The 15,919-nt window shown below is 40.4% G+C and overlaps 1 long non-coding RNA gene across 1 annotated transcript; it reads right to left on the reverse strand.

The window, feature by feature from the left end:
- Nucleotides 1-119: 119 nt before the first annotated feature.
- Nucleotides 120-11,247, reverse strand: LOC308458434. Its single transcript, XR_013977404.1, has 2 exons — nucleotides 11,073-11,247; nucleotides 120-284 (listed from the first exon to the last, which is right to left on the reverse strand). It is a non-coding gene; the product is annotated as an uncharacterized lncRNA (long non-coding RNA).
- Nucleotides 11,248-15,919: the final 4,672 nt, after the last annotated feature.

Below are 15,919 nucleotides of genomic sequence, written 5' to 3' on the forward strand. Positions count from 1 at the left end.
ATGCTGGTGCCCGATCTCGCCCTGGGCCATCTGCTTGTCAGGAAGGTGAAGACAGATATTTTCACACAGTACTACACATACAAGTTCCTGGATTAAAGCATATTTTGTTTTGACTGCCATCCAGATTTATTTGTTTGCTTTCCCAATGAATATCTAAATCCACACAAACACTGGTTTGCTTGTTGTTTTTTTCCAGTATACTTGAACCAAAATCTAGCCCCAGCAGCAGAAAATGTTGTTCCATTCAGTAGAGTCAAACTTCTGCAGACCTGAAGAAGCTCCATCTGTTAAAAAAAAAAAAGTAGTTAGAACTTAACCTTTTGTTTAAGACAAATGTCCATGAAACATACAATTCGTTTTCCACATAGGTCTAAGATATGATCCATGCACAAGGTGTTATCTTTGGTTCTGCTTACCTACTTTGTATATTGAAGAAAACAAAACAAAACAAATCCAATATCTGTTCTATTTATTTTTTTCAGGTAGGTGTGAAGAACTCCACTGATCTTTCTGATAAAGCTAGGTACTACATTGAATAGCAAGTAAACTATCAACTCAGCACTGGTATCAAAGATGGCAACCTTCTGAATACTGAGCAAACTAAGACAAAATCTGTGCAAGTTTATTCGTTGTTTGGAAATTTAGTCGAATACAAATATGCCATCACATTTGAAGTGGTTTGTGTGCACAATGTGGCCAACACTCATGAAGGTCAGAGGTGTTATTCAGTTATTTTATGGATAGTGATGCATAAATGAAATAAATAAAAGTAGTCAACTTGTCCTTTTATCTAGCAGTGTATCTTTAAATTTTATTTTATTTTTCAACCTTGTCAGTCAATAAAATTAGTTTAACCAACTTATCATGTCCATATTATTTTATTCTCATTTAATTTGTCAGCGTTTCCCTTTCCCCTTTGCTTCACAACCATTGTAATTTCAATACCTCCCTAAATGTTTATTGCCGTAAAAGTTTTGGATTTTCATGAGCCCTTTACATGTCCAACCAGGATTCAGATTTGGATTCATATTTTTAAATCACAACACCATACAGAGAGAGGCTCAAATAAGCAGGGAGGCCAAAAGTGGGGGTAGAGAGAACAAGGAGAGGACAAAGTCGAAGAGAGGAGGAATGAGAGAGGCAGAAAGACAGAGAGAGAAGAAAACAGAAAAAGGCAAGGGAAAAAACACACACCATCAGACAATCCTTCTAATTAAGCATTGGAAAATGAATAAGAAAATAAAGAACCAGTTATTGTAATATTGTATTGATCTTCTTGTGCTGTTTGCCAGGATAAACGCTCATGTTAATGCAGTGAGTGAAAGGGGTAGTCTGAGGTGAGGAGGAGAATAATAATAATAATAATAATAATAATAATAATAATAATAATTCTCACCCCATAGCAAAGCCAAGTAAACAATATTGTGTTAGGAAGAATAAGATACTCTGTGTGTGTGTGTGTGTGTGTGTGTGCATAAAAACATGCCCATATTATATTACATATGCATATGATTTGCTGCAATCTGTAGTATGTGCCAAGTCTTCTTCCTTTGGACCTCTTGTGTTGACTAGACTGCTGTTAGATCTGGTGCAAGGTTGAGCAGAAACCTCTGCACCCGCCATCATAGAAAATCAAGCTGACAATTGGTAATGTGATTTCTGGCTCTTGGGAGAGATGTTTGTGGATGAGAAGTACGCCAGTTCATGCAACACAATGCTTGTGACACCCCACCCCACTACATAAGGCTATGGGGTGCAAGCCTTCACACCATCATTAACATGATCATCTGAACCTGAAATAACCTGGTGCCAGACAGTCTGTGCCCCACCACAAATAAATACTATGTGGTTAACCTAGTTTTGAAGGCTGTTCCTCATGCAAAACCAAATAATGTGTGAACCAAAACATAGCTTTCCTTTGAAATTTACACTTTCTGTGTTACAGGTCTCCATTCTGTGTTACTGGGAAAGTTTGCATAAAAATGCACAAATTCATGAAAATAACATGTACAAATGCATTATGACTAGCTGGAAAGTGTATATTAAGAGAAATGTGCACAGAAATGCTGGTGATTTTTTCCTGAGGACTTAAAAAAAACATCACAAACTGATGTGGAAATGTGGTGAAGTTAACTTAATATTTCAAAAAATGAGACAAAATGAAATTGATGGATCTGTCCATCCCTATCTTGTGGTGTGTCTCAGGGAGCTAAATGTATTGAGCTGGCTATGTGTGTATGTGTGTGTCAGGGGTTCAGGGACAGAGGCACAGGGTAGGGAGGAGATGGAGAGCGATGGGGATGAATCCCAGGACAGCGAGGAAGAGGATGACAATGACTCTAGAGATTCCATGAGTCTTTCCAGCGAATCAGAGGATTCCCAGAAGGGGGCGCCAGTGGTCAAGGCCAGGGGAGCCCCAGGGGGGACGTGTCAGGAACAGGGGGCCAGCGGGGGATCCCAAAGTGGCAGCTGGGCGTCAGGGCCAGCCTCCCCGCCAGAGTGCAGCGAAGGGGGTGAAGGTTCCAGTGTATCAGGGGAAGCAGCTCCGGCAGCAGAGAAGGGAGGGAGGTCGGAGCAAGCCACCCTCCCGGAAGGGGAGGGGAGTAGTGAAGGGAGTAGTGTAACTGTCAAAAGGAAAGTTAGAGGTTGGGCGCGCGCGCCAAGTTCAAATGTAGAGGCGCGCGGAAGTACAGGGAGCCCGCAAGAAGAGCCAGGTCCTAAAGCCCGCAGGAGGGGGGAAGAGCAGTCGGGGGATAGCGCGTCAGGGGAATCCAGGAGGGGCGAAACCCCAGCGGGCAGGAAGACCCTGAGGAAAAGGAAAGAGAGAAAGAGGTGGAGCAGCGCAAGGCTCTTAAACTGGTGCAGGGGAGGGACTGACTCAGAGGGGACTTCAACGGTCTAAGCGTACAGACGTGGGGCTGCGCGCCTCGGATATGAAGCAAACAATGAACTGCAATAAACACTTTTGTATATAAGAAGAGATTGGCGTTGGTCTTTTGTGAGCTGAGACCTGAGGCAGCCTTGACAGTGTGTTATAAAGTTCACTCTGTTTTATGTTGGGGGAGATAACTCTAGTAAAATATGTGTTATAATTGAGAATGAATCTTCAATGATGTTCCAGTCTTAAAGAGACGTGTGTTGTTGTTTTTTTAATCACCATAAAATTGTAATTCCTAAACTGGGCTCCTCTAGGTTTCAGTTACCCTTCAAATAATTATATATATATATATATAGATAGAGAGAGAGAGAGAGAGAGAGTTTGGAAGGAAAACTGTATTGTCTCTCCACTTATTATTATCCATCTTTGGACAACATATGTATGGGTGGACAACACGTATGTATTTCAACACTCATGTATTTGCTGCATCTAGAGACTGTGGCCAGTTTTCACTGCAGAGTTGTGACATATATGATAGATTAGGTAAGGGTAAAGGTACCCTTGCCCGTACGGGCCAGTCTTGCCAGACTCTAGGGTGCACTCATCTCACTCTATAGTGCGCTCATCTCACTCTATAGGCCGGGAGCCAGCACTGTCCGCAGACACTTCTGGGTCACGTGGCCAGCGTGACAAGCTGCATCTGGCGAGCCAGAGCAGCACCCGGAACGCTGTTTACCTTCCCGCTGGTAAGCGGTCCCTATTTATCTACTTGCACCCGAAGGTGCTTTCAAACTGCTAGGTTGGCAGGCGCTGGGACCGAACGATGGGAGCGCACCCCGCCGCGGGGATTCGAACCGCCGACCATGCGATCGGCAAGTCCTAGGCGCTGAGGTTTTACCCACAGCGCCACCCGCGTCCCTATATGATAGATTAGATGACATGAAAACAAACGTGCATCTATCTAAAGATGTTGGAGAAGCAATGCATTAAATACGAGTGTCTTTTAGTTGACTGGATTACCTCATCTTTTTTCCTTTTTTTTTAAAATTCCCAACCAATATGAAGCATTATGCAACATACAAAAATTATATTGTAATTTAAGCCCCCAATGTAAGTTGAAAATAAGGAGAAAAGTGTGAAGCTTCTACTTAGCCAAGCATACCACAAAGCACAAGAGATCCCTGGATCATGGTTTGATAGCCATTATAATTAAGATAAGCCATCCGTTAAATAAAATATAATGTGGAGGTTTTTTTGAGCTGGTAGTTCTGATTGAAAGTTTAGAAAGTGACAGAGCGGCAACATCAATAAACAAATGTTCTTCAGTAGAAATAATGAAAAGTTTCCAAACTGCTCCAGTTTCTGAATTTCTAAAGAGTGCTTTTTTTTTGTCATCTGTGCTGTTGCTGCAGCCAGGCCTGCTCCAGGGACCCTAGGTAGAGTATATTGTGGTATTTATAATACAGAGCAATTTAAATAAATAAAAGAATGCAGGGCTGGCCCAATACACTCTACCACCTAGGGCAAAAAATAAAAAAAATAAAAAAAGATGGCACTTCTCCCCATTTCATGTACAAAAGCCAACTGGACGAATAGCTGAATCTTATTTCAACACTGTAAATAGGGCAGTATACTTGAGATCAGTGACTAGCTTAGGGCAGGGCACATATGCCCCACACAACTCTGCCCTCTAACACCGCCCACTGTTCCTGTCTGAGGCAGCTGCCTCCCTCTGTCTAATGGTAGGGCTGGTCCTGAAAGCAAGGAGACTTAAATGCATACAACAATCCATATCATGTTTATAAGCAGGAGAGTACCATGGGGAATATTAATTTCTGTTCTAATGATAATATGACACAAAGATGTATTAAAGTCGAAGAGCATGTTATCTATTCATTTGCTCATTCACACACTATCCATATCAAAACAATAAATTAAGTGAGATGTTTCCTGTTCTGGAATGTTTTGTTATGTGTTATAGTTAAGTTATTTCTCACTTTTTAAAACCTTTTTTTTTTTTTGCCAGTTGATGTGTTTCATCTGCTGTTCTGCATCTCTGCATTATTTCACTAACTGCTCTCTTACTGCTATTCTGTTAAGTGCTGATTGTGAGTTGCCACAGAGGTCCCATATGTGAACAGAAAAGCATGGTGCAAATATTTCAATAAATACATAATGCAAAGTGCCGGAAGTGGAGCTCCACTGTTTAAAATGCTTAAAAATTTCTCCCTTCAGACAGAGCTATATGCCATCTCCTCAGATGTGTGTTTCTGCAAGCTGACTTAAGAACCAACTTTGGAGCTGACTTTGTGAATGTGGAAGCAGATTTACTGCTAGCTTTGCAAGAAAAGTGAGGCATCTGAAACGAGGGACTGGAGTAAGGCTACCTTCTTAAGCTGAGAATGAGAGCAGAGGTATAACTTTTTACTGTCTGAATATGTACATGTGATGTAATGAGAAGATGTCCCAAGTTTCTGCTTTAACTTTTAACCTTAGGAACAAAACTCTGGTAAACTAATGACTAAAGAATCCAGAATGATGTGACACAGAGGAAAAACACCCCTGCCTTTTGTGACCTCACTGTGCTTGCTTTCGGTGCCTACAAGCAGGGGAACAGTGGCTGTATGGGAGTCTAATTCCCCCTCAATGACCCATACAGATACTAGTGGGGAGGTAGCAGCTCCAATACTGCATAAAACTGAGAGTAATCACACACACAAGTACACACACACACACTATCTTGATGCTGTGTTTTTCTCTTTCTCCTTTCTCAAAATATTTGGTACAGTAATTTCTCATCTTAATGACTTGAAATAAGACTAAGCCGTTTCGTACATTCTCTGTACCTATTTAGCTCTAACTTTAATTAACAATTTTACAATTGAGTTGCTCTGAAGAATGAACACTTTTTTAAAAAACAAACAAACCCCCAAATCTGGAAATGGAAGGTTATACATTAATGGTGGCTAGAGAAACAGAATCATAGGAGTTCAGTCTCTGATGTCAAAGGAGTCTAAGTGTACCCTACATTTATGTGGGAAAGAACTCCAACAAATTTGCCCCAGACCATCCACTGTAACTTAAATATCTGGTTCTGACATAACAATACTGAAGTCTAACTATCATTAAGACTTCAGGAGCAAGTCACAGAACACGGGTTTCCAAATCTGGCTACAGTAGGGACTCTGGTTAATATAAAGCAGTGGTGGCCAAACTTGGCCCTCCAGCTGTTTTTGGACTACAACTCCCATCATCCCTAGCTAACAGGACCAGTGGTCAGGGATGATGGGAATTGTAGTCCCAAAACAGCTAGAGGGCCAAATTTGGCCACCAGTGGTATAAAGCATGGTTGCAGACATATAAGCCATAGCTGTTTCTGGAAGGGCAAGAGAATATGGCACCTTATTGACCATTCTCAATTTTCAGCGCTAGCTATTGGAAGCATCCTGTCTACAGTGAATTGGGCTGAGGTATTAGCTTCAAGATATATCACCAAAAATTTATAATCTACCAGTGTGGAAATAAGAGTTGTTTACAGCAGAGGTAGTGTCAGCAGGACGCTGATGAGTGTGCACCGGGGGAAGTGGGGTTGGAGTCTGAAGTGGGGCAGTGGTTTGTGGGGATCTGCAGCAGCCAGAAGTCAAGAATCAGAGGCAGGGGAAGCTTCAGAGCTGCAGGGTGGAGCACAGGATGAATCAGAAGAAGCAGGTCAGGCAGGTGAAGTGCCACCCTCTCTTGCACCACTGTCCCCCAGAACCTGGATGGAATTGAAAAGGAGGAAGGAAGTTTCTGCACAGGCACAGTCTCTGGCTGCATGCACACAGCCCATCGGGGGAAGGTATATAAACTGCTGGCAGGGGAACGGTCACCTGTTGCTGCAAGTGCTCCATAGGATGCAGACTTGGGAATAGCTGCCAAGCCATTAGATTGATGTACGTAGATATCCAGAGCTGTACAAGCAACTGTTTGAAAATAAATACTTAACTATCTGCCGTGTGCATTCCTTTGGCTGGGAAGCACCCCTGACAGGTAATAATAATAATAATAATAATAATAATAATAATAATAATAATAATAATTTATTATTTATACCCCGCCCATTTTGCTGAGTTTCCCCAGGCACTCTGGGTGGTTTCCAATCAAGTGTTAAAAACAATACAGCATCAAATATTAAAAACTTCCCTAAACAAGGCTGCCTTCAGATGTCTTTTAAAGAGAAGATAGCTGCTTATTTCCTTCACATCTGAAGGGAGGGCATTCCACAGGGCAGGCGCCACTACCGAGAAGGCCCTCTGTCTGGTTCCCTGTAACCTCACTCCTCGCAATGAGGGAACCACCAGAAGGCCCTCGGTGCTGGATCTCAGTGTCCCGGCTGAACGATGGGGGTGGAGACGCTTCTTCAGGTATACAGGACCGAGGCTGTTTAGGACTTTAAAGGTCAGCACCAACACTTTAAATTGTGCTTGGAAACGTACTGGGAGCCAATGCAGATCTCTCAGGACCGATGTTATGTGGTCCCGGCGGCCACTCCCAGTCACCAGTCTAGCTGCCGCATTCTGGATTAATTGCAGTTTCCGGGTCACCTTCAAAGGTAGTCAACATGGTGCCTTCTAGATTCGACTCCAGCTCCCATCAAATCCACCAATATTTGCAATGGCCAAGAAGGATTGGAATGATAATCCAGAAATATCTGGAGGGCCTCATGCTGTTTATTCCTGCTTTAGAGTAATGTAGTGAAAATAATTAAATTTTCTAAAGCCATGTTACTAAATCTTGAGACTTCATTCATGATGAATTTTCTATTTCATTTAAACGCATTTTGCCACATATACCTTCATATGGTGAACTCAAGTTGTATGTATATCACTTAATATCAGTGACACAGCCAAGACAAATTTGTAGACAGCACAAAAGAATTTATAAATAGAGCAAGGCAAAAATATGGACTAATCCATTGGCTCAAAAACAACTTTTAATCAAAGTATTTGGTACGATAATGAAATAAACTTTGGCCTGGATAAAGCCTTTCAACAACAGCAACAAACTGCAGAATGATCCCAGTTAATACTCTTTCAAACCTGTATTGTAAACAATTCACCTTTAACTTTGTGAAACTACCTTTTCCTGCTGCAAAAATCTAAGGTAGGAATTGCTAAATTGTATCTTTGCTGGCATGCATTGCACACACTATTCAGTGCTGTTTACGATCAATGGGCCAGACCTAACAGAAGAAAGAAAATGGCACAAATATATTATGATGAACAACTATCATATGCTCCCATAAACTTTATGTTTTATCTTTTGAAAAGCTTCTGCTATTTAATAAGATTTAGCCTCTTACTTTTAATCTCATATTGCAGTTGCAAGGAAAACTCTAGTATTGCTCTGGCATGTTACACTGTTGTCATGGATACACAAGTAAGGTACATTACTTCCACTAGTAAATAAAGATTCTGAAAGAGTGCCTGGTAGGATTTGCTAGGCTTGTAGTATTGTTAGCTGCTAAGAGCTTTAAATAAGCAAATGGCTGTGGGTTTAAACTAATATGCAGTGTTGAGAGGATGTGCATTTGATGTGTGTGTGTATAATTGCATTGTTCTTGCTTAGATTTGATATATATTTTAATTAAAGCTAATCTTTGCATATATTATTTCATTTATTAATGTGTACATCTGCAAACAGACTGAAAATGGTGAGATGTACTCCAATGAGATCAGTGTCAGTATATATAATTATTAAACAATATTTAATAATGCAAGTTGAGAGAGCATGTATGGTCCATTAGGTCAGTCAAGTTCAGATCTTGCTAAGCGAATTAATAGGTCCAGAATCTAGGTGCCAAGCACATTGTAAATTGAAAGTGGCAATTAACCTTTTTTCTATGGATGCAGTCCACTGGGGAGTTCTCCTGTACGAGACCCAATGAAATGAATGGGATACAAGCCCCCTTCATTTCCATAGGGCATCCTTGTGAGAACTTCCCAGTGGATTGCCCCTCCCCTTGTTATTACCAAAGGCAAGAAAAAGGATTGTTACAGCCAACATCTCATAGCAGCCCTAAATAAATGACTTACAAGTAACTCCAGATGAAGGAAATGTGTTTGGAATTTAGCTACCTTGAATTAAAATTATGTGGCCTTTTTTGAAACAAAGATTAGACAAAATGCAAAATTTAGGTCACTCTTGATTGTGTCAACTCTTATAACAGGTTTCATTTGTTTCTGATAAAGCTTCATCTAAATATGAAGAAGGACTGCATACTAAAATATAGGAGATGCTAGATATTTGATTTATATGAATAAAGCTGTAAATAAAGATCATAGAGCTTTCTCATTAGAACACAGTTCTAAACATATAAAGCAGTAGTTTCTCAAATCAAAACTGTGGTAGGGGCAAAGGTTTGCATTAATCTCTCCCCATGCTGTAGTCCCAATCCAGATTTTGCCCTTAGAGCGACAATTTAGTAAATGAAAGCCTCATTAAACAGCCAGCCTCCTGTTTAATGTCACTTCCATTTTGACCCTATGTAGGTCCATTCGAACACTAGTCCAACACTAAGTGGCAGCGGCTCTCCAGAGATTCAGGCAGAAATCTTTCTCCAGCCCTACCAAGAGACACCAAGGGTGGAACCAGGCAGGGGATTTTTTAGCCGGAACTCACTGGAACTCAGTTCTGGCACCTCTCAGGTGGGCCCCATTGCCATTAGAGGAGAACAAGGGAGGTGTTCATGGTGAGTTCCAGCACCTCTCTTTCTAGAAAAATAGCACTGGAACCAGTAACCTTCTGCATGTAAAGCATGGACTTCCCTGTTGATATCCATCAGGACAGCCAGTTGAAATCCATAGAAATGTTCATTATCATTCCGTTGCTTCCAGTCTGAGTAGTGACTAGTTTTTCCCAAGATTGTGCTTATCTTTTGTGAAGGAACATGTATAACTTTCTTCAGGTAAAGGACCCCTGACCATTAGGTCCAGTTGTGGCCGACTGGGGTTGCGGCGCTCATCTCGCTTTATTGGCCAAGGAAGCCGGTGTACAGCTTCCGGGTCATGTGGCCAGCATGACTAAGCCGCTTCTGGCGAACCAGAGCAGCGCACGGAAACGCCGTTTACCTTCCCACCAGAGTGGTACCTATTTATCTACTTGCACTTTGACATGCTTTCAAACTGCTAGGTTGGCAGGAGCAGGGACCGAGCAACGGGAGCTCATCTCGTCGCGGGGATTCGAACCACCGACCTTCTGATCGGCAAGTCCTAGGCTCTGTGGTTTAACCCACAGCGCCACCCACATCCCGTTCTTCAGGTAAGGATACACAAAAAACACACACATAATACTGTTAAGAATTTTAATATCTATGTCTCTAGAGCACCATGTAACTTATCTGACCATTTTATTGCATAATCAGCAATTTAGAAAAAAATATTTTTAATGAACTTCAGGTAGCATTGGGAGGTAAAACCCAGTGGAACTCAGTGGGAACTATAGCTATGTTTGAGGTGTTTAGGGCTGAGTGGTCAATTACTCATAGATTTTGATTTAGTTAAATGGAACACTAAAGAAGCATGGACACCTTACAAGGAATACTTTCAGAGTGCATATGTATGTATGTATGTATGTATGTATGTATGGGCTTTGCATATGTGACAGTTTTCAGATCTGACACTGATGACTGAAGTCTGAGTAGATGGGTTCAGATCTCGGTTGTGGAAATGACTTGCTGCCTTAAGCCCCTTCTCATGAGCCTTTTTCTCTTGGGTGCTGATCCTAATCTTTCAGCTCTTTCTTCAGGAATAGCTCAGTGAGCTTACTGTCTCCCAAGGACTCTTGAAGGCTTCCCATGTGACAAAGACAGCTAACCCATGCTGGCACTCTATCATTGAAAATGTACTGTACCCATTTTGTAGCATTGGCAAAGTTAAGACCCTGTTCACAGTTGTTGGGTGCATATAAATATCAGAGTCTGCTTTTGTAGCACATTTGAATGCTTGCGTCCTGGGACTGAATTTGAGCTTAGTTGATGCCACATGCATATTTGCATACTTATGAGTAAGTGTGAACACGTGATTTTATGGTTCTATGCATCTCTTGATTCTTTTAAACCTTTTATATTCTGTAATAATAATCAATTGTTGAAATATTCAAAACTTTTCCGTCCTTACCTATGCCGACACATGTGCCATGGCATGCAATTTCTTACCTATGTCTACATCCAGTGTTCTAAACCACAATCCTATACATGCCCATTCAGAAGAAAAATCAGGATGTACTTCCAGATAGCAGTGTATAAGATGTATAAGACTACAGCCTCAGGCTATGGTTCAAAAGACATATCCTAGAATTTATTAGAATGAACACAACTTATCATCAAGAATCTACTACTTTTGTATAACAGGTAAGTTCAATATGGGCATCTATGTAAACAAAGACAAATAATATAAAAGAATTCTCCAAGGTTAAAACCACAGATTGCTGTGCATGAGGTTCCTTTTTCTAAAATGAATAAAAGTAGCCCATACACAGTGGAAAAAAATCATTTGGTGAATGCAACAGACTTCACAGTCACAGAAGAGGACAGGACTTCCTTAACCCCCCCACCCCCAAGCCATTTTATGTCCTTCTTGCAACATTGGTGGTGCTTGGAAATGGTGTAGGGGTGTTTCAGATGCTGGAAGAACGGGCAGAAATCACCCTCCTCATGTGAAGAGAGGAGCAACTGGCTATACATGTCTACTTAGAAGTAAGTCTCATTGAGTTCAATAAACTTACCTCTAGGTATGTAAGCAGCCTAAGAGAACAACCCTAAGCTCCCAAGGAGGGCAGCTGAGGGGCTGCTGGGTGCTGTGAAGCTCGCTCTCCCTAGTGGTCCACAGGTGGAAAAGGAGGCCCAGCAAAGGGCTCTCCCCTGAAAGGATCCATTATCATCACTGTACTGCTCATGGTACTCAGTGGGTGCTGGGGTGCAAAGTGGTGCTCTAGGGATGTGTTGTGGGGAGCCTTGGTTCCATAGGATCCAAAGCTCCTTTGATATGGTCCTGAAAATGGTGATGAGCCACACTGGCCTTAGAGCTACAGCAGCCATCCCTACCCCATCGGTGTCACTGGAAGGGGGTGGGAGCTAGACAAAGACTTCCATTGCTACCTTCTGTGGCTGGAGTAAGTCAGGAGGGCTGAAGAAGTGGCAGATTCCTCTGTCATGAAATCTCATCAACCTGAGCATCATATTAGAATCGCTCTGTTAGCATCCTAGCCTTTGTGAATGTTCTCTTTCACACTCTCTTTATATACCTGTGGAATAATATACAGCTAACACGTTTAATTCAGAGACAATCACAGCACCTTGAGATATTTATACTTTGCGAAGGCTAAGTTGTTAATCCTGTTTTACCTGGTTAAATTAGATTGGAATTTAAATGTGATGAACTGTCTCCAAGTGACATCAGAATCATGCTACCAGAAATCAATATTCTTAGATTGTTGTTTTTAAAGTCCAATTAAGGGCATCACCTGTTATTGGAATAGGGGTGCTGGTTGTGGGGGAGAATTATTTACTGCTCACAGTCTCTCTCCAGGTTTTCTTTTAATAAAAAAAAGGCTGCTTTCAGCTTCAGTGTGAAGAGAGTTAATTTAAATTTGATAACAAATGGCTCTGCTTTTTAAATGAATGTAGCCTGGCAACTTTCACTGAGAACCCGTCATCGGGCCTCAATTATGTATGCAGCTTCTTTGAGAAATAGTTTCACACATCTGACCCAAGGACCACAATGTTGTTGTCATGAAATAAAAAGTGTGTGCAGGCAGGGCAATGTTTCATTCCTGGACACTCTCCACATGAGCTGACTTTGCCCTCCTCTCCACACTTGGGAGTTGGGAGGTACAGAAATGCAAATGCACAGATGCAGTTATATAGAGCTTTCTCTTCTCCTTTCTCACATTTCCTCCCCCCCCCCCTTTATATGTGGAGAAATAATGCAGCAGTTTGCCTTTTCGTCTTGTTTTTTTACTTAAGCTGTGTGTGTATTTGTATGTGTAGATAGAAAGATACACACATATATTCCCAGTGTTTTGATGCCTTCTCCAAGGCTATCCTTATCAAAGCAATAGTGTGAAACCAGACAGACAGGCAAAGAGTTAACCCCAACACCATTTCCCCCCCAAAATGGCTGCTTTGTCTATGTGCACACACCAACGGCAAATGTCCTTCTGTTATTGTACAACCAATTTCATGTGTCAACTATTCATATGCTAATAGCGGTACAGTTTCTCACTTTTTTCCCTTCAGCGGATACATTGTAAAGATTTTTTAGAGACAGTGGAACACAGGAATAAACAGCTTTTTATTTCAGAAGTGATAAATTAGTTTTCATTCAAAGAACATGCAACAAATGCAGCTGACCAGTATTGTTTGTATTCATTGTTACTTTGCCTTTGGGATTCCTGCCCCCCCCCCCTCGCACTTCAGTTTTAGGGCAGTTAGCAAATATTTAGCAGATACAGTTAGAGTTTAGATAAAGGATTTCGCTCCCCTCCACCCCTGCTACTTTTATGGACCAAGTTAGCGATGGGAACTGGCACTGTTTCAACATACAGAACATTTTCATTTTATGTTTTTAAACAAAGCAGAAGAACTAAATAGAAAACGTATGCTACTGTCCTGTTCGTATTACCCAAATATTGCAATGTACCATGTAAATCATTTTTTAAAACAACAACAACTAATCTAACCAAAGAGAGCAGGGCTACTGTAGATTCTGGGATTTATATATACTATTGATGTACTGTTTATTTTGGGTCTATGGACTGTAATAAAGCTATGTGCGTTATTTATTTATTGAAAAATACCATATAAGTTGGATATAGTATAGAATTACTGTTTTAGAACAAAAGCATTCACATAATTTTGAATAAAAAGAAGGAACAACATTAACATCAAAGGGCTGACCTACAGCAGTTTATGACATTTCTGATAAAATACAAGATTTTCCCATTTTAATAAATATTTTTAAAAAATAACATACCCCTTTGGTTTAAAGTGAGCACTACAAAATTTAATAAGAAACTTGGATTTCTATATTAATATGATGAAAAACCTAAGTGTAATGATATTAAACATAGAAGCCAAGAAACCAAATTATTTAAACGATTATGTTACATTGCAAAATTTGTGTTACAGTCCTGGCCTAAAAACTGCTGCAGTTTACCTGGTAGCAGGAACCTCAAAAGTCTGTGGTGCTAGGTTTTGAGTAGACATATACACAATTGCACTGCATGCCTTTATTCAGCTGAATTTTATTAAAAATTGTTTTAAAATTCAATATATTAAAAATTTTAGTGGGTTTAATTTAAACATTATGATTGCCATTGAACAATGAACTAGTGTCACTTGGTTCTGCACTGGATTATGGCCAAATAATTTTCTTATATCCAGCTCAGACAGAAAGGATATAGCAAAAACTTTAAAAAATAAACCAAACTTTATTACAGTATAGTTCAATATAGGCCTATTCCCACAGACTTTAATAGGGCTTACTCCCAGGTAAGTAAATATAGGATTGCAGCTTAAAGGAAAAATTTAAAGATCCTGCATTATATTAATTCACAATCAAATAGCAATTCTATTAATAATTTCTCAGAAGTAAACCCTTCAGTGTCCTATGGGGTTTATTACTGAGTGTGTTTAGAATTGTAGCCTAAAGGATATAATTGCTTATCTATAGACACATATTAAAAGAGCTGTAGTTGAAAATTGTTATTGGGGGGCACTGGTTGTTCTAGCAAAATGAGCATATATTAGGGAAATTGGTAGAATAGAGGGCTAAATTTTCTGTCAATCAAAAGGATCAGAAAATGGCTTTTAACCAATACAGTAAAATTTCTGAGACAGACTTACTAGATCAGTTATGGAAACAGATAACCTTGTTTTTCTAATAAATTACAGGAAATCGTATGGTTTTAAAATACTGGGCCACAATCCAGCACACATTCAAGTCTACTTTGTGGTGGCCCTTGTGTATTGGCTGCTAAAACCAGTAAGATTGGGCTTCATTCATTGTCTCAGGCAAAATCAAGTGGCCTTAGAGACTCAGTCATTTTTCTCTTGAGGAAACTGGATATATGCTGCTTTGCACTGAAATTTGGGAGGGATAAGGCACTTTCTCCCAATCATATTATTTGCCTTTCCAAATTATTTTCTCACCAAGTTTCTCCTTAGTCATGGCAGGTTGCCTGTTCCACTTCTACTAAATTTGGATCTTGTGGGCTGTTTGGTCAAGATATCCAGGTTTCCATGTTAGGAAGCTGGAGGAAATGGTCACCAGGGACCTTTCTAGCCCAACATCTCTGCTCTTTCTCTGGCTTGGAGGAATGAGCAGTCTCCAGCTTTAAAGTCCTCCGTTTCTTTGGGTGCATTGTGGGAAGACATTATATCCGTGGCCTACTTCACAACAGAGGATGGCCCCATCCAACTATAATCATCTCACAGAGCAATTAGAGAATTATCTTAGCAAATGAAATGACATGAGTATTTCATCCCCTTTACTTCCTTCCTTGGGGGTTTCTCTCAGGAAAGGGTTATTGGCCCCATAATTATGGCAATTTAAATTTTTTAATTTCTTTTGAAGCTTTAAGGTCTATGGAGCTTACTTAGAGACTTCTAAATTTGTAGATAATAGATGTTAATGACTTAAAAGAGGGGAACATCAAGAAGACTGTATTCGGTATTAAATCATCTTCTTTTCATTTGAAAGCCTCATCAGAAATGATCAGTTAGTAATCTTAAATGGCAGAATCATTTATATTTCATATTTATTACTCAGACGTAATAGTTCATAGTATTAACTAATCTGTTACTCACTGCTTACACTTGGGCAGGTAAGGAAGGTCTTGTTTAAACTAAATTATACACCACTGCTCCAGGTCATAGCTATAAGTAGCTACTGTCAGATTCCTATAAATTCCAAAAATACAATATATGTCCCTTGTTCATGGTCAGCTACACAAACCAAGGACACTTCCACAACTCATGGAAAGAGTAGCTGTAGCAAATCA

The sequence above is a fragment of the Podarcis pityusensis genome (genome assembly GCF_964106645.2).
Source record: "Podarcis pityusensis genome assembly, chromosome: 11".
Classification (NCBI taxonomy): domain Eukaryota; kingdom Metazoa; phylum Chordata; class Lepidosauria; order Squamata; family Lacertidae; genus Podarcis; species Podarcis pityusensis.